General features: G+C 47.1%; 1 protein-coding gene across 1 annotated transcript in view; it reads right to left on the bottom strand.

Annotated features, from left to right (window-relative positions):
• Nucleotides 1–20000, bottom strand: part of LOC123774651 (latrophilin Cirl) — a gene marked incomplete in the record, with an annotated part of 777474 nt that overhangs the window by 725493 nt on the left and 31981 nt on the right.

Genomic DNA, 20000 nt, shown 5'->3' with positions numbered 1-20000 from the left:
GCAGGCAGGCAGGCAGGCGGGCGGGCGGGCGGGCGGGCGGGCGGGCGGGCGGGCGGGCGGGCGGGCGGGCGGGCGGGCGGGCGGGCAGATCACCAGGCAGGCGGGCGGGCGGGCGGGCAGATCACCGGGCAGGCGGGCGGGCAGGCAGATCATCTCGTCTCAACATTTACATACAAGTGACACGCACACCTGGCTAATTGTTCCCCGAACCCGGACCACTGATCTGCTGGTCTCAGAGTCCTGCGTACAGGTAACGTGCAGAAATAAGAAAGGACGGCGAGGAGAAAAGGAACAAAGGTGTAGGAAAGGAAAGGGCAGAGTTAAGAAGGGGGTGTAGGAAAGAGAGAGGGACTAAATATAAAAGGTCAAGGTAAACCCGTAGATAAGAGGGTGGCGATTACAGAGAAAGGAGAATAAGGGGGGCAAGGGTAAAGATACAAATCAGAAAAGAAAGAAAGGCGGGAAGAACAGGGAAGTAGCTAAGAAGAGGTGTGTGGAGAAACTGGACAAAGAATTCTCACTAATGAGGATTCCAGGACAACAAATGGTACCAACGACGTCGTGAACAGCAATTAAGGGATGAGCAGATATTCTAGCCGTACGATGCAAGTTCGATCCCATTCCATGGCCCTTCCTCGCGTGTCCCTGTACAAAGCGTAGGGTAGAAGAATATACATAAACAAGATGATAGTAACTCAAGAGCTATGGAATAGTGCCAAAAGAAAACTAAAGACTCCAAAAAAAGGAACTAGACGCGTTCATGCAGATGTTGGATCGGCCGGGTTGTGATGACTCTGTGAGCCTCTGGGAGTCAGGTCGCATGCAGCAATAGCCTAGCTGAACTAGGGATGCCTGGTCTGTACCCTGCGAGAGTGTAAGAACTTTCAAAACGGATTACAGATTTTTACCTCAAATAACCTCCCCCGCCCCTCCCACACGGCCTACCCTCACCCCCAATCCTGGGGTGAACTACACCTACATATCCATAACAACCTGGTTGATCAGCCACGCTTTAATGAACCTTAAACAAAAATCGTGTATGTGTGTATATAAGCTCCTGGAGTGAAGCGGACCGAGCAAAGAAGCGACCCGCAGACTTTTGTTTTTAAGCATTCTACTTGGCTGCCAACCTGGCCATCCTTGAAGCTCATTTCCCTCTGTGTTTAAGAGTGAGTGATATACAGCCAGGTATTAAATCAAGCACACCTCAATCTTCATCAGTCGACATGCTATTAACACCGGGCTGTCTGAGAGCCCCACGGCCACGAGGCAAGACCTCAAGACTATCACACGCACCTGTTGTTATTTTGGTATATGTGGGTGGAGGGGGGGGGGCGGGGAGGTTGTTAGTTTGGTGTTGGGGGTTTATCATCATCTTGGGGAGGGGACGGGGGGGGGGGGGGTGTTGTCGTCTTGGTATGTGGGGGTGTGGATGTTATCTTGGTATCTGTGGAGATGGTATCTAGTTGTAGGTGAATGTCACTACCTTGGTATAAGTTCAGGCACCTTGGTAACTTAAGAAACATTTGTCAAAGCCACGAACATAACCACCAGCACAATTAACCCCAACGCCAAAACCCGCCCCACGACACGCAGCCACGTTGAACAGTCTCCCACCAGGAGGCAGTGATCCTCGGAATCATCAAAAGGTTTAACCAAGAGGTAGGTAAAGTACATCTTGTTGATGGCAGCGTCATGTAGTGCAACACTTACATAATACCTGTGATGTCATTATAATTGTAGCTTGTAAATGCACTTCAATCCAACTCTGTGGTTGAGTAGTCAACAGCCTACTGCCCGATATGTAAAAAGACATACATATATTGCCTATGTAGGACAGACGAAGATGTATATGTGCTGGTTAGCATTGTACTACATAGAAAAAAAAGCTATAAAACAATACCCACCACCAAAATTACTGACCTCCACCATTCTAGCAACATCCCCCTCCCCCACACCCACGACGATGACACTAAAGTTAATGCCACAAGCCAGCCCTTCCATCCACCACATCTTCGTGTAACACCACCGCCAACATCGCCACACAGGACAAAAACCCACCGCTGCCACCACTTGCAAAACCCACCGTTGCCACCACTAGCTAACCCCACCGCTGCCACCACTAGCGGCATACTGAGGATCCAAGTGCTGGTGATAACCATCCACAGGGTAATGGACGGTTGGCGATAATTTTCAGCATTATAAGATGGATCGCCCCCAATACTTCCCCGGCAGGCTTTCGTCCAGCATCACCTGTGAACTGACTCCCTGATAACTGTTATCAGGTCCTGAGAACCGACTCTCATCTAAGTGGCCAGGATGTGGCTACACAAGGTAGCCACAAGGGAGGTAGGTCTCCTGAACTAACTTCTTAATCAGAGCAGCCTAGCCGGGCCCTAAGAATTTATTATCTTAATCACTGCAGTCATATATAAACTAATACAGACCGAAAAAACAGAATGAGTAATACAAAAAGAGAGGGAGCCAATTAGCAAACCTTCAAACACTGGGTATCTCAGGCTTCATCTTACAATAAAGGATTACCTTCAAGAACACACTAAGGGAAGTATTCAATCGAGCTCAATCATAAAACCACACAAATGGTGTCAATGTAGCACATGGCAGCGTGTTTGGCCTCTAGTTGTGGAATATCTACTTCATCCCTAAAGTTCTATTCCCTTCATCCCTAAAGTTGATAACTATGTTGATAAAGATATCAACATCCATCCTATGTTGATAACTTCAAGATATCCATTACAAATGGAGAAGAAATGTCAACTGTTACAAGGATCACAAGTCACCAACTTGCTGTAACAGCTACGGATGAGAAAGCACATGCGATGATGATAATAGATGCACAGATGAATGTAAAGACCTAATGTTCAGTAATGAAGTTGACATCTTAGGAATGAAGTTTGACTCATCAATGAACACGAAGAGCCACATGCTGAACTTACAGCCCTTGGCGACGGCCGGAACTGCAAAAACAACGTATGCATATTAAACACAAGTTTGCTCTCATCTTGAGCATGTACCACTCACCTGGGTGACCTGCCCATCATCATTTATCTGAATTCTGGAGCAGGTAGTACACCACAGCCTTCAACAGGAAAGATGTCGGCAGCCTTACTGGTTGAACCATGAGCACATTACAGCCAATGTTCTCTTAGTTTCCACCTGACCTGCAGACAACCAGAAGTTGGCAACCACCGCGCTCAGCGATCAACAGCCTCGTGTAGGATGTACCATTCTCCAGAACATCACTTTATCAGCGATCACTTATTCCTAAGCATTTGGAACATGTTCTCTTAACATGTAGTTACGCGTGTAATCAAGCCAACCGACCAAATGAAGGCTCTGATACACAGCTGGTTCCTGGTTCATCTTGTACCTAACATGATTGTAACTTAGCATTAAATAAAGACGATTCCAAATGAAAAACTAATAAGCTCATTAAATAAATCAGTTCCTAGAGTCAGGCTTCAGATGAGGCGATGTAAGATAACAGCTTTTAACTTGCAGTTTCATTAGAAACATCACACCATTCCTGATGAACACTTGTACTGGATAAACAGAGAGAATACAAACTATAGAACGATAAAGTTTAAAAGATTTTGAACAGCTTGAGGACCACTGGAACATCATCAGACACTGCTGATGCTCAAGAGTGTACAAAGCTGCACAAACGGGTCGGATACTCTGCCAGGCGTCTACATGACCGGCACTGAACCAGGATAGGCCGCTGCGTTGTTCACAACACCCGCACACTTACAAATCAAGGGCAGCGAGATACAATAAAAAATGAGTACAGAGATACAAAGAATACAGCCAGAGGAAACAGGAGGGAGACCAAAACCGGCAGAAAGAAAATATGAAAGAGGATGAGGGAGGGGAACGGGAGGGGGTGGTATACCAAACATGCTTGAATATAAACCCGCATTAATGGCTTGCATACCATTACTCCGTCCATCACGCCCTCCCGTCACACTCCATCCACCCTCCCTCCCACACTCCATCCATCCTCCCTCCCTCCCTCCCATCCCGCCACACTACATCCATTCACCCTCCCTCCCATCCCGTCACACACCATCCACCCACACTCCACCTTTCCCTTACCAGGTATTCCGTGAAAAATAACAATATATGAAATTATAGCTAATAAGGAAGCCAAGTAAAGCAATGCCAACTAATAATATAAATAAAAACAAACATGCTTCATTGCTCCATGTAATAGCCTCTGAGGATTCCGTATCTGTGTGTCTATGTATTTACCATCTGTGTTTACTAGTTATGCCTGCTGGATCGAGCTGTTAGCTCCTCGACCCCGCCTTTCTAACCGTCGATTGTCTAATGTACTGACTTCCAACATATTTACCTCTGCAATATCTACTGCATATATTACACACACACACACACACACACACACACACACACACACACACACACACACACACACACCCACACACACACACACACACACACACACACACACAGGAATCAGGAATCAGGAATCTGTACACCTGTTGATCAGGAATCTGTACACCAGTTGATCAGGAATCTGTACACCTGTTGATTGACGGTTGAGAGGCGGGACCAAAGAGCCAGAGCTCAACCCCCGCAAACACAACTAGGTGAGTACAACTAGGTGAGTACACACACACACACACACACACACACACACACACACACACACACACACACACACACACACACACACACACACACACACACACACACGCACGCGCGCACACAGTCTCTCACCACGTCCAAGTCACTAATTGTCTTCACAATTACTCATAAACGGATAGGCTATGTAAAGTTTCCAAATAGAAAAACAAATCAAGACGAGTTATTACGAGCCTTGCTTATGAAAAAAACTAACTTAAATATTCCGCCAAGAAACATTGAGTAAGGCACGACAAGACAAGTGTGAAGAGAGATGAAGGGGTTTAGATATGCAGACGTAAGACAGACTCAAATAATATCAAACGCAACATTAAACACTGAATAATGGGGTTATAAAGGCCAGTGTTTAGATTTTAAAAAATTTAAACAGATCAATATGTAAGTGTTCAGGAATAAGGTTAGAATCGTGTGGAACAACTTACTAGCTGAAAGGAATTAGGCTACATAGTAAAAATATCTAGCGGGTGTTTGGATTAAGTTATCTATCATAATTTAATTACTTTAGTATGAAAAGGCTACCTTAGTAAAAAAAAAAAAGGCTATATCATCAAAATCATCTCAAGATAACCTAACAAAAATATATTAATTTCCACACATGACGTTTCATATTTGAACATGAGGTTTACTGAGGGAGCGAGCGAATTATCAGGGGCAAGCACCAAGCCATTACGACTATATAGCAAGGAAATTATCAGGGGAAAGCACCAAGCCATTACGACTATATAGCAAGGAAATTATCAGGGGAAAGCACCCAGCCATTACGACTATATAGCAAGGAAATTATCAGGGGAAAGCACCAAGCCATTACGACTATATAGCAAGGAAATTATCAGGGGCAAGCACCCAGCCATTACGACTATATAGCAAGGAAATTATCAGGGGCAAGCACCCAGCCATTACGACTATATAGCAAGGAAATTATCAGGGGCAAGCACCAAGCCATTACGACTATATAGCAAGGAAATTATCAGGGGAAAGCACCCAGCCATTACGACTATATAGCAAGGAAATTATCAGGGGCAAGCACCCAGCCATTACGACTATATAGCAAGGAAATTATCAGGGGCAAGCACCCAGCCATTACGACTATATAGCAAGGAAATTATCAGGGGCAAGCACCCAGCCATTACGACTATATAGCAAGGAAATTATCAGGGGCAAGCACCAAGCCATTACGACTATATAGCAAGGAAATTATCAGGGGAAAGCACCCAGCCATTACGACTATATAGCAAGGAAATTATCAGGGGCAAGCACCCAGCCATTACGACTATATAGCAAGGAAATTATCAGGGGCAAGCACCAAGCCATTACGACTATATAGCAAGGAAATTATCAGGGGAAAGCACCCAGCCATTACGACTATATAGCAAGGAAATTATCAGGGGAAAGCACCCAGCCATTACGACTATATAGCAAGGAAATTATCAGGGGCAAGCACCCAGCCATTACGACTATATAGCAAGGAAATTATCAGGGGCAAGCACCAAGCCATTACGACTATATAGCAAGGAAATTATCAGGGGCAAGCACCAAGCCATTACGACTATATAGCAAGGAAATTATCAGGGGCAAGCACCCAGCCATTACGACTATATAGCAAGGAAATTATCAGGGGCAAGCACCCAGCCATTACGACTATATAGCAAGGAAATTATCAGGGGCAAGCACCAAGCCATCGACTATATAGCCCTTGGAATACGGTTTACTGAATGGCCAGAATACTCCAGACCTCCACAACAGCTAAGTTCATCTAGGCACATCCCGTGAGGATTCTCCAACATCTCAAGACGTGTTTACAATATAAATTTAACCATATTAACTAGACCAAGCTGGACATATCAAAATCATTGGTAATCCGGATTGGCCGTTGAACAGCTGTGCTTTGATGTGGCCGATGAAGTTTGCCCTCGGCAAATTCTTCATCGGCATCAGCGCACATTTTAACACACCGGCAGGTTAAATGATATTTATGAAGCATTTAAAAAATATCCAACTCACTCACTCTCTCTCTCACTCTCTGGTTGACCAGACGACCAACCAAAAATCCTGGTCAGTGACCGGGCCGCAGGGACGTTGGTCCTCGGAATTACCGCAATTTATGGTAGGTCTATGACAGAAAAAGAGAGACAGAGAGAGTTGGATTTTTTTTTAAAGTTTCAACAATACCATCTAACCTGCCGGTGTGTTAAAATATGTGCTGATGCCGATGAAGAATTTGCCGTGGGCAAGGTCAGGAGTCATAGGAGAGGGAAGGTAGGAGAGGGAAGGTAGGAGAGGGAAGGTAGGAGAGGGAAGGTAGGAGAGGGAAGGTAGGAGAGGGAAGGTAGGAGAGGGAAGGTAGGAGAGGGAAGGTAGGAGAGGGAAGGAAGGTAGGAGAGGGAAGGAAGGTAGGAGAGGGAAGGAAGGTAGGAGAGGGAAGGAAGGTAGGAGAGGGAAGGAAGGTAGGAGAGGGAAGGAAGGTAGGAGAGGGAAGGAAGGTAGGAGAGGGAAGGAAGGTAGGAGAGGGAAGGTAGGAGAGGGAAGGTAGGAGAGGGAAGGTAGGAGAGGGAAGGTAGGAGAGGGAAGGTAGGAGAGGGAAGGTAGGAGAGGGAAGGTAGGAGAGGGAAGGTAGGAGAGGGAAGGTAGGAGAGGGAAGGTAGGAGAGGGAAGGTAGGAGAGGGAAGGTAGGAGAGGGAAGGTAGGAGAGGGAAGGTAGGAGAGGGAAGGTAGGAGAGGGAAGGTAGGAGAGGGGAGGTAGGAGAGGGGAGGTAGGAGAGGGAAGGTAGGAGAGGGGAGGTAGGAGAGGGGAGGTAGGAGAGGGAAGGTAGGAGAGGGAAGGTAGGAGAGGGGAGGTAGGAGAGGGGAGGTAGGAAGGTAGGAGAGGGGAGGTAGGAGAGGGAAGGTAGGAGAGGGGAGGTAGGAGAGGGGAGGTAGGAGAGGGGAGGTAGGAGAGGGAAGGTAGGAGAGGGGAGGTAGGAGAGGGGAGGTAGGAGAGGGGAGGTAGAATCAAACAAACGATCTACTATAACCGCGGGGGAAGGGGCTGGAAGGGGAGGGGGAGGGGGAGGGGTGGGGAAGTAAATAAGATTTCCAGATCCCCTCAAGTCTACCTGGATCTCTTCGCCAGCACTTGAGGGCCCACTTAGTGTCCTACGAGTGGTCGTTGAGTTGTCTCTCCTCTGACGGACTCGTTATTGAAACTAGCACTTGAGTCTTGTTTAAGAATTTCGTTCCATTCCGTAGGGTTAAAACCTTAAGTTGGAAACAGCCGAGTCACGCGGGCCAGGGTGAGATGACCCTCGTGTTTGCCGGCCCGATCTCTCTCCCTGTCCCCGTCCTTCTCCTGCTCCCTCCCTCCCTCTCCTATTGGCCACCCCTCTCTCTGACCCTCCCACTCTTACCACCCTTTTCTCCTGGTGCCCCTCCCTCCTCCCTCCCACTCCCCAAACACTTGTGTAGAGGTGCGCTTGCCTGCTTGCTTAGCGGCCGTGCGCGTGTGGGCCATGTCGACCAAGGTGGCGCCTAATGGCATCGCCGCTCGCAAATCTGTTTCTTAACGCCAGATACATATAGGTGCGCTGTGCCAACACCTATCTCATTATGCATCAGAAACCCACACTAACACACACACACGAACACAGACGACTATCTAGGTGATATAAGCTTAACACCATTGAAAAGATAACAAGAAAACAAAGAGGACATGATTACAACGTGTAAGATGGAAACTTTTTTTTATCTTTATTTAATAAGATGGAAACTAGAGACAGCCAAGGCGATGCAAAACGAATTTTACCATCCACATACGAGTGGCAAAGTACTGGATAGTGGTAGAGAGAAACTAAGTCTAATTTTAAAAGACTTGACAAAGCATTTAGAAGGGTAAACAGCCAATAGGTATAGTACCCAAACGCTCGATATCTCTTTTTTCACAAACATGAATAGGAATGCTTGGGTAAGTCTGACACGCACACACACACACACACAAGGACAGGCAGGGTGGGGGTAGGAGGCGAGGCTGGTGCAGGCCAGGCGGGGAAGTGCGGGGTGGAAGGCGGAGGCGCAGGCTCCGGTGTAGAACTGTGGGCCAGGCGGCGAGGCAGGCGCTGGTGTAAGCGGTACCTGAATGGGGTTCTGGGAGTTCTTCTACAGCAGGATAGGCAGGCGGCGAGGCAGGTGGCTGTGTATGCGGTGGGGTAGGTGGCGGCGGGGCAGGCGGCGGGGCAGGCGACGGCGGCAGGGTAGCCGGCGAGAAAGGAAGGTGGCGGGGCAGGCGGTGGGGGCAGGCAGCGGGGTGGTTGTGTGGTGGTTGCCCCGACAGAGCCGGGCTGGGTCCCCCGCCGCCCCACACTCAGTATTCCGCCAGCGTCCACTCACCGCTCGACTGCGATAAAGATCAACCCCGTGTCCGGCAGGCAATTATACCCATCTGACGAGGCCATTAGAACCTCCAGCATCGCCCCTATGGCCGGAGACGAGAGAGCTGCAATTGGCAGGCGCCCCAGGAGGGCGGGATGCGGCGTTAATCCCTTCCCCAGGGCAAGGTACACCCATGCCATCGTGCAAAAATGGTAAGTTGTGATTCAGCCGCTGCAAGCCAAGGTTAGCTGTAGAGGAGTAATGAATAAAACTCATTATATCTTGTAGTCGACAACACAAGTGGATGCCCATCCAACACAGGGCGGCGAGAGCCACGGGAACAACCACATAGCGCAGGAAAGAGGAGAATGAGAGAGAGGAAAGGAAAATGCGACTTGCTAAAGCAGTGGCAGCGACGTAAGTCTGGAGAGGAGACAGGGTCCACAAAGAGCAAGAGTTTAAGAGGAAGAAGGGCAGGACCAGAGGGAAGATATCAATTGCCGCACCAAAAGAAGGGTAAAGAGAAACAAAACGACCCTTTGGATCCTGGTGGAAAAAAAGGTGAATCGTAGTCTTCTGGAGGTTGCGGGTGTTCAGTTTCTAGCTGACTGGCTGGGTTGACTGTTTGGTTGTTTACCAAGCCAGATGACTGGTTACCTGGCGGTTGGGTAGTCGGATGACCTGGCCGGCTGGATGACTGGGTGATTAGTTGGTTACTTGGCTGGCTGGCTAGATGTCTGGGTGGCAGGCTGGCTGGTTGTCTGAGTAGCTGGCTGGCTGGCTGGCTGGCTGGCTGAAACAGTCTGCCGTTGCCTCCGCTCCACACCCTTCGCGGCAAACAAGGCGAAGAAAACGTACGGACGATGAACACTAATACTGGAACGCAGACGACACTAAAAGAAGTAGAGGAATAACAAGAGAAAAACTCCTGGGAAGAGCACAGCGTCGCGCCACACCAGCCGATGGACAACAACTCATCCCTAAATAAAAAGCTGCGAGTATCCCTTCCCCTGCTCCTCCCCCTGATACTGCACACCGTAACAATAATTGGGTTCACATAAACTCCCCCAAGCAATAATGCTGCGAGGGGCAGGGCACAGCGAGGGAAGTGGGGCCCACCTTACTGCCTATACACACCGCCGCTTCCATCAAAACTTTCTGCAAGCCCACCTCCACAAGCCGTCCTTTTCCGCGGCCCACCTCCACAAGGCGTCCTTTTCCGCGGCCCACCTCCACAAGGCGTCCTTTTCCGCGGCCCACCTCCACAAGGCGTCCTTTTCCGCGGCCCACCTCCACAAGGCGTCCTTTTCCGCGGCCCACCTCCACAAGGCGTCCTCTCTCCGTGACCCACCTCTACAAGGCGTTCTTCTCTGACCCATCTCCCCCAACGTGTTCTCCGTGACCCACCTCCTTAAGACGTTCTTCATGAACCACTTCCCCAAGGCGCTCTACTCCTATCCACCCAAGGCGTCCTATTGTCCTCACCTTTCCAAGGCGTCCGTCTACATAAGACAACCTCTCCAAGGAGCCCCCACGGTCCATCCTCCATCTCCGCGGCTCTTCTCCACAAGCTGGCCTCTCCTCACTAGCCACAAAGACTTTTCAAAACAAAGTTAGAACTCAACAATAAGCAAATAAATGACTACGTGAGAGAAAAAAGATGAATTGTGCGTTCACAGCTTCCCTGTCATCATTCGTCCGTGCAACTGACGAAAGCTCTTGTTTAACATGCAGACTGCCACCGATGTTCGTGGCTTTAAGCTCCCCTTTCCCATTTTTCTGCATAGGAGACCGATGACCAGCGGGACAAACAAGGAAAAGCTAATCACAATTCTTACGACGAGCAGCATTCCCCGGCTGATGCGCGCGGCCTGCGAATACCAATGACTTGGTTGATCAAGAAGTAAATCACAAAATCTACTCGCTCAAATTTGAAACATGCTATAACACACTGATGATAGACGTGGTGGTGGGCAGTGTGGTGGGCAGTAGTGGTGGTGGTGGTGGGCAGTAGTGGTGGTGGTGGTGGGCAGCGTGGCGGTGGTGGGCAGCGTGGTGGTGGTGGGCAGTAGTGGTGGTGAGCAGCGTGGTGGTGGTGGGCAGTAGTGGCAGTGGTGGGCAGTAGTGGCAGTGGTGGGCAGTAGTGGTGGTGGTGGGCAGCGTGGTGGTGGTGGGCAGCGTGGTGGTGGTGGGCAGTAGTGGTGGTGGTGGGCAGCGTGGTGGTGGTGAGCAGCGTGGTGGTGGTGGGCAGTAGTGGCAGTGGTGGGCAGTAGTGGCAGTGGTGGGCAGTAGTGGCAGTGGTGGGCAGTAGTGGTGGTTGGTGGTGGGCAGTTGTGGTGGTGGTGGGCAGTAGTGGTGGTGGTGGGCAGTAGTGGTGGTGGTGGGCAGTAGTGGTGGTGGTGAGCAGTAGTGGCAGTGGTGGGCAGTAGTGGTGGTGGTGGGCAGTAGTGGCAGTGGTGGGCAGTAGTGGCGGTGGTGGGCAGTAGTGGCGGTGGTGGGCAGTAGTGGCAGTGGTGGACAGTAGTGGTGGTGGTGGGCAGTAGTGGCAGTGGTGGGCAGTAGTGGTGGTGGTGGGCAGTAGTGGTGGTGGTGGGCAGTAGTGGTGGTGGTGGACAGCGTGGTGGTGGTGGGCAGTAGTGGTGGTGGTGGGCAGTAGTGGCAGTGGTGGGCAGTAGTGGTGGTGGTGGGCAGTAGTGGCAGTGGTGGACAGTAGTGGTGGTGGTGGGCAGTAGTGGTGGTGGTGGGCAGTAGTGGTGGTGGTGGACAGCGTGGTGGTGGTGGGCAGTAGTGGTGGTGGTGAGCAGTAGTGGTGGTGGTGAGCAGTAGTGGCAGTGGTGGTGGTGGGCAGTAGTGGCAGTGGTGGGCAGTAGTGGTGGTGGTGGGCAGTAGTGGCAGTGGTGGGCAGTAGTGGTGGTGGTGGGCAGTAGTGGTGGTGGTGGGCAGTAGTGGTGGTGGTGGGCAGCGTGGTGGTGGTGAGCAGTAGTGGCAGTGGTGGGCAGTAGTGGCAGTGGTGGACAGTAGTGGTGGTCCTCACCAAATTACTGAGCAGTTCAGTTTTTGCAATACTCCACTGGAGGACCCGGAGAGTGTTTAAGTGCATGCTTGGGTCCCCCTCAGTCATCTGTGTTAGTTGCAAGAAAATAACAAAATTATATGTAAAACTAGATGTTGGGTGCGGCGCGCACACACGTGGGGGTGTTCATGGTCTAGATGTGTTCGCAGGTTTAATATACTGACTGTTCTCTCCTAGTTCCTATCATAATTACATTTAAAATTGTCTATTGAATGTGCGCGCGCGTAATTATCTAAGTGTAGTTACAGGATGAGAGCTACGTTCGTGGTGTCCCGTCTTCACAGGGTGTGTATGTGGGTGTAGTGTGTGTATTTACTATTTGTATTTACTATTTGTGTCCGAGGAATCGAGTTTTCCTTTATTATATCTACTACATATTTTCTAACACACACACACACAGAAAGCAACCCGTAGCAGCTGTCTTACTCCCAGGTACCTATTAACTGCTAGGTGAACAAGAGTCATCAGGGTGAAAAACGCTGCCCATTTGTTTCCGCCTCGACCGGGAATTGAACCCGGACCCTCAGGACTACGACCCCCCCCCCCCGAGCGCTGTCCACTTAGTCGCCAAAACTTCCATCAAACCGTGTATTCACCTATTTCCGCCGGCGCCGAGAATCGAACCCCGGGCCACAGGACTACGCATCCAGCGTGCTGTCCACTCAGCCACCAGCGCCCTTATGTATGTGTGTGTGTGTGTGTGTGTGTGTGTGTGTGTGTGTGTGTGTGTGTGTGTGTGTGTGTGTGTGTGTGTGTGTGTGTGCGCGCGCGCGCGCGCGCGCATATGCATTCGTGTCCGTCCCTGCGTGCGAGTTCGTACTAACGCATGCGTGCACAATGTACCTTGGATTGTATTCCTAAGCACAGTATTAAGTGACCTCTGATCCATAAATGGTGTTCTTTCCGGCCCCCGAGCTATACTATACAGCGGGCGGGCAGGCGGGCTGGGCGGGCTGGCAGGCAAGCAGGCGGGCTGGGCGGGCGGGCGGGCTGGGCGGGCGGGCGGGCGGGCGGGCGGGCGGGCGGGCGGGCGGGCGGGCGGGCGGGCGGGCGGGCGGGCGGGCGGGCGGGCAGGCGGGCGGGCAGGCGGGCGGGCAGGCGGGCGGGCAGGCGGGCGGGCAGGCGGGCGGGCAGGCGGGCGGGCAGGCGGGCGGGCAGGCGGGCGGGCAGGCGGGCGGGCGGGCGGGCAGGCGGGCAGGCGGGCGGGCAGGCGGGCGGGCAGGCGGGCGGGCAGGCAGGCAGGCAGGAAGGCGGGCGGGCAGGCAGGAAGGCGGGCGGGCGGGCAGGCAGGAAGGCGGGCGGGCGGGCAGGCAGGAAGGCGGGCGGGCGGGCGGGCGGGCGGGCGGGCGGGCGGGCGGGCGGGCGGGCGGGCGGGCGGGCGGGCGAGACGCGCTCTCTTGCCGGCTGCTGCTGGCCATCCTGTCTCTCCTAGTGGCATACGGCCCCAGCGTTACCCAAACGTAGTTATCCCCTTAATCGAAATGATCGTGGGGCCTCGCTCACCACCTCCTGGTTCTAGGCTGCAAGTGAAAAACTGACAAACTATATAACTCTTCGTATAGTCTAAGGATAGTTACATAAATGCAAATGTACAATACTATATTTTTTAAGAAACACAGTTTCCGTCATTATTTTTGTTAAAGGAGATTAACATTCAATATTTTGAATTTCCATCTATAGTAGCTATAGGTACAAAACATGGCCTGTTGCATTAAAAAAGCCCACATTTTGGACCATTAGTTTTGTACAGTGCCCGAGAAAGGAGGCAAAGACCAGACTGAATTTTGTCCACCTCTACCTTGCGGTTACCTTGTGGTGATTCCGAGGATCAACGTCCCCGCGGCCCGATCTCTGTCTAGGTCTCCTGATTGGTGAACTGGTTAACCAGTGTTGGACCCGCTGCATCCAACACTCCAACAACCCGATAAACACCTTCATAGAAGGTGTTGATTTGGTTCTCACTTGAACACAGTGAGAGGTCGGCCAGTTATGTCTCTATGTCTAAAGGGAGGGTGTTGAACAGCTCTTGGGCCCCTTGACGTTGATGGCGTTCTCTTTCAGCATTCCTATTGCACCTCTATTTTTCAATGGGGGTTATTTTGCACATCCTGCCATGCCTCCTGGTCTTATGTGATATTAGTTCCGTGTGCAGATTTGGAACTAGTCCTTCTAATATATTCCGTAAATTATATTGTATCTCTCCCGCCTGCGTTCTTGAGAATACAAATTATAACATTAAAAATGGCCCCAATAACTTTGATGATTTACTAAACACATTCTAGCAGTAAAGGATCTCTGCACGCTCTACAGGTCAGCAATTTCTCCAGCTTGGGCTGAGGCTTTCATTGAGCAACAATATACCACCCTAGTTCATATGTGTACTAAATCCCTGTACTAAATGTTTCATATGTGTATCATATTCTAATATTAAGCTTAAGCTTGCGAATGTTATATTTAATCCTAGGACAAGTTAGGTTTATGATTAACCTGTTTCACTTAGTCTACAGAATTCAATAGCAAAAAAAGTGAAATTTTTGTAGAAAATTTTATATTTACTATATTCCTCCCCATGGTACTTAAAGGTTCTAGCACTACTGGAGGTTATGTTGGTATACTGGGTACCACCTCTGGTTGAATTACTGAAGAGTTTTAATAAGTAAAGGAGGAAAGCGCGTAAAGAAACAAATTCGGAAGCAATTTAGTGGAGGATAAAGAGGAGTGAATGCGAGCGGAGACTGTGAGAGCTGCCGGGCAGCAACTAGTGTGGAGGTAGCCCGCGACGCTGCATACTTAATTACCACCTCAGGTGCCCCCTCACACATACTAAACACCACCTTCCCTGCCTACACCGTCAATGAGCAGCGCGCGGTCACAATTCAAACATATCCAGGTTGATGTTGAATGTCTGGGAGCAGAGCCATGAATGCTCGTTTAATCCAGACGTCACACTCCGTTTACAAATAAAAACATCCTGTCCTCAGGAAGGAGATCCCCTCAAGGGAATGGATTGCAAATGAATACATAATTTGTGCTATTATCTGCTATCTATCCATGGTTAGGTTAGGTTAAAGTTACTTTAGGTTAAGGTTTAAGTTAATTTTTAATTACGTTTGGTTGCATTAATACGATGTATTATTGATGATAATATGAAATATGTAATTCGAAAACTGTTTCAGTGTGACTGTGAATTCCGTTCACAGGAAACCAAATTCTTCATAGAAAACGTTTTCAGCATACACTTTATATTTTAAACTTACAATTTATATTACAATAAAGCTCTAACCTGAGAATATTCTGAGTTTACAACAAAGGTTCATTTGCCAGTTTACATGTTTATTACTGGAACCGTAATATGGTTTCATACCATCACAAATATCTAGATAACTAGCCAGGTGGTTTGAGGGAGGAGGGGGGGGGGAGGTGTTGTTGCTGATGGTAATGGATTTGCTGTGAAGACGGGCAGAATATAAAACTTTGCCCACGACTCTCAACTGATAACGTTCGAACATTTCTCAAACACTACTTCGCTGACGTCCTCTATTCAAATAGCACTGTAAATGCTTCACCAACGTTCAGGGCCAAATAATTGCCAAAAGAATCTATGTACCTAACCGAACTTTGCAAGTCAATTTAAACCAGCACATAAAATGACCAACATCGCAACTCAATATAAACCAGCACATGTGACAAAGAAATATTAGTCTTCGAAAGCGTAATAGACAAGTTCCTGATCAGCCGGGATGCTTAATTAATACCAAGCGCAGTACAGTATATATAATCCTAGTGATTCTTGCCGGTGAGGCACGATCGTAACTCTCCACCGCCATGAACTGACATTTTTGTCCACCGTCCGTGAACACTAACCACAACATAGATTGTTCCAATGGCATTCAGTGTACACGACTCCATCTAACAAATGCACATACTAAAACAGCCCAATACACACAAGAAATGTTCACTAATACCTGCAAATATCAGAAGCGAACGCGTGGATTCAAAAATATCGAAAGGCCAGCCAGTGACGACATCGGCAAAAAGCATGGCGCAATCCCTTGTCATGTGGGTAATGGAAATTTTCCCATAAATCGGGTTAATGCTCTGACGAAGACTCTACGGGGGACCTTTCTTAACCCCAGAGGCTTCCTCACCACGTTGGAAGGAGAGAATGTTCTTTCACCTAAGTTACCGCGGGGAGAACGGGGGAGGATTTTCTCACCTTGCCAGGAACTTTTACCTTGCATTTACCTTCCAGTGGTTCCAGGGGTCAGTGCCGCCGCGGCCAGATCTGTGATCAAACCTCCTGGTTGATGTCCTGGTAGGTCAATAATACTCGTGCCCTCAGAAACCACCCGATTGATCACGTACCCTTAGAGGTCCAGTGGTAATTTTCTTTTTATTTTGAGGGGTGTTGAAAAGCCTTCCGACCTTTATGTTCAGAGCACTTTTTCTTGGTGGACTCACTGCACCTCTACTCCCCAACTGGACTACCATCGTCATGTCTCTCCGTCACGTAGGGCAATATCTAGGTGTGGGCACTTGGAACCAGGCCATCCCCTCCCTTCCCCAACAGTTTTCAGATATCTATTATGATATTTCTCCAGCCTGTGTTCCGGTGAATATATTTTTTTAGAATGTTAAGCGTTCCCGACAGTTCAGGTGTTCTCCGGGTCAACAACTGCAGCTTTAAATACTTGCTGTTAACGGGCAACAATATTCTGCCATAGAGCAGTCTCTTAAGGTGACATCATTGGCTTCGTATCGTTTGTTTGAAAGGTAACTGTTAGGCATATATATATATATATTATATATATATTATATATGTCGTACCTAGTAGCCAGAATGCACTTCTCGGCCTACTATGCAAGCCCCGATTTGCCTAATAAGCCAAGTTTTCATGAATTAATATATTTTCTCTAATTTTTTTCTTATGAAATGATAAAGCTACCCATTTAATTATGTATGAGGTCAATTTTTTTATTAGAGTTAAAATTAACGTAGATATATGACCGAACCTAACCAACCCTACCTAACCTATCTTTATAGGTTAGGTTAGGTTAGGTAGCCGAAAAAGTTAGGTAAGGTTAGGTTAGGTAGGTTAGGTAGTCGAAAAACAAATAATTCATGAAAACTTGGCTTATTAGGCAAATTGGGCCTTGCATAGTAGGCTGAGAAGTGCGTTCTGGCTACTAGGTACGACATATATATATATATATATGTCGTACCTAGTAGCCAGAACTCACTTCTCAGCCTACTATTCAAGGCCCGATTTGCCTAATAAGCCAAGTTTTCCTGAATTAATATATTTACTATAATTTTTTTCTTATGAAATGATAAAGCAACCCTTTTCTCTATGTATGAGGTCAATTTTCTTTTATTGGAGTTAAAATTAACGTAGATATATGACCGAACCAAACCAACCCTACCTAACCTAACCTAACCTATATTTATAGGTAAGGTTAGGTTAGGTAGCCAAAAAAAGCTAGGTTAGGTTAGGTTAGGTAGGTTAGGTAGACGAAAAAACATTAATTCATGAAAACTTGGCTTATTAGGCAAATCGGGCCTTGAATAGTAGGCTGAGAAGTGCGTTCTGGCTATTAGGTACGACATATATATATATATATATATATATATATATATATATATATATATATATATATATATGTCGTACCTAATAGCCAGAACGCACTTCTCAGCCTACTATGCATGGCCCGATTTGCCTAATAGGCCAAGTTTTCGTGAATTAATTGTTTTTCGACTACCTAACCTACCTAACCTAACCTAACTTCTTCTGCTACCTAACCTAACCTAACCTATAAAGATAGGTTAGGTAGGGTTGGTTAGGTTCGGTCATATATCTACGTTAATTTTAACTCCAATAAAAAAATTGACTTCATACATAATGAAATGGGTAGCTATATCATTTCATAAGAAAAAAATTAGAGAAAATATATTAATTCAGGAAAACTTGGCTTATTAGGCAAATCGGGCATTGCATAGTAGGCTGAGAAGTGCGTTCTGGCTACTAGGTACGACATATATATATATATATATATATATATATATATATATATATATATATATATATATATATATATATATATATATATATATATATATATATATATATATATATATATATATTTTTTTTTTTGTGAGGGTACCACCTCTGGTGCCAATGTGGGGACCCATAGCCTCGGAGAAGAAAATAAAAAGTATTCAGAGGAGACCTTGTGGTTTCTCACTGAACACTAATATTATCTTCTCCTACCACCCCCATTCTTTTGTATGTACACATATATATTTGCTTTATTTGAACTTTGTTACAAAAAAGGAGTTATATATATATATATATATATATATATATATATATATATATATATATATATATATATATATATATATATATATATGTCGTACCTAGTAGCCAGAACGCACTTCTCAGCCTACTAAGCAAGGCCCAATTTGCCTAATAAGCCAATTTTTCATGAAATTATTGTTTTTTGACTACCTAACCTACCTAACCTAACCTAACCTAACTTTTTCTGCTACCTAACCGAACCTAACTTATAAAGATAGGTTAGGTTAGGTTAGGTAGGGTTGGTTAGGTTCGGTCATATATCTATGTTAATTTTAACTCCAATAAAAAAAAATTGACTTCATACATAATGAAATGGGTAGCTTTATCATTTCATAAGAAAAAAAATTAGAGAAAATATATTAATTCAGGAAAACTTGGCTTATTAGGCAAATCGGGCCTTGCATAGTAGACCGAGAAGTGCGTTCTGGCTATTAGGTACGACATATATATATATATATATATATATATATATATATATATATATATATATATATATATATATTTCACTATTACTCTTTGAGTTTAGTTGGCCAAGTTGAAGATCCATCTCCAGATTTTGCCAATTTCCTTCGTGCGTACTCGATGTGCTCTTACAGCATAGTCATACTTCTCCAACACTTTAGCGAAGCAAATGTATATTACGTTGGCGATTTACCCGTATTCCAATGCATTCTCGACCGTATCACTATAGTCCAGCAGCTGCGAGAGACAAGAGTGTCCTGTTTTAACCCATGTTGGCTAGCATTGTGTAGACGCTGACTCATGTATTGTTGTTGTTTTTACTTCAGCTGTTTTTTTATGTCTCTGGATGCCACCGGAATTTAGATTCAGATTCCATAAGCTATTTAGAACCTATGATAGCCATTTTCTTTCCTTTTTGTTTTTATCAGTAAGGTATTTCAGGATCTGGAAATGGGTATCCTTCATATATTTGTCATATTTTGGGGCTAGACTGCATCTCAGGCCTGACACTCAACTTGGCAAGCTTACATTACGAGTGTACGATCCCACTAGGCTTCCCCAGCGGTGCTTCCGGAGGCTTCACGGCCCGTGTGGCAACCCTCCATCCATAGCTCCGAAACTGATCACTAACAACCCAACGTATCACGCCCGGAACCAACTACGATATCTACCCATGATGTTTCATTCATGTTTCCTACCATAAGGCTCAAGAGTCGCGAGGCTCGAAAGGTGACACCAATTCCTGAACGAGTAACGACTCTCCCTCTGCTCTTGGTGCTTTTCCAGGGGGAAATTATTATCGTTAAAGGGGCTGAATCGTTTGCAATATTTCGGATATGTATATTTTTGGCCAAATGTTTGTAGGCTCAAGCTGCAGCTCCTGGGTCACGCCTTTTGGCTCTTGGTCAACTGTAATAATTATCGTCCCTTCATTAAATTGTATATTTGCTTTTTAAACAGGCCTAAAATATCCTTAGACCTAAAATGAATAAGCTGTTGTTAACATATCTGTGGGGGTGTTTGTGAGGGAACAAGGGGTACCTCACCTACCTTTTGGTTAACTTTTGATGAATCCCAGGA

The sequence above is a fragment of the Procambarus clarkii genome, chromosome 68, assembly GCF_040958095.1.
Source record: "Procambarus clarkii isolate CNS0578487 chromosome 68, FALCON_Pclarkii_2.0, whole genome shotgun sequence".
NCBI classification, from domain to species: domain Eukaryota; kingdom Metazoa; phylum Arthropoda; class Malacostraca; order Decapoda; family Cambaridae; genus Procambarus; species Procambarus clarkii.
This window is presented reverse-complemented; position numbering and strand designations above follow the sequence as displayed.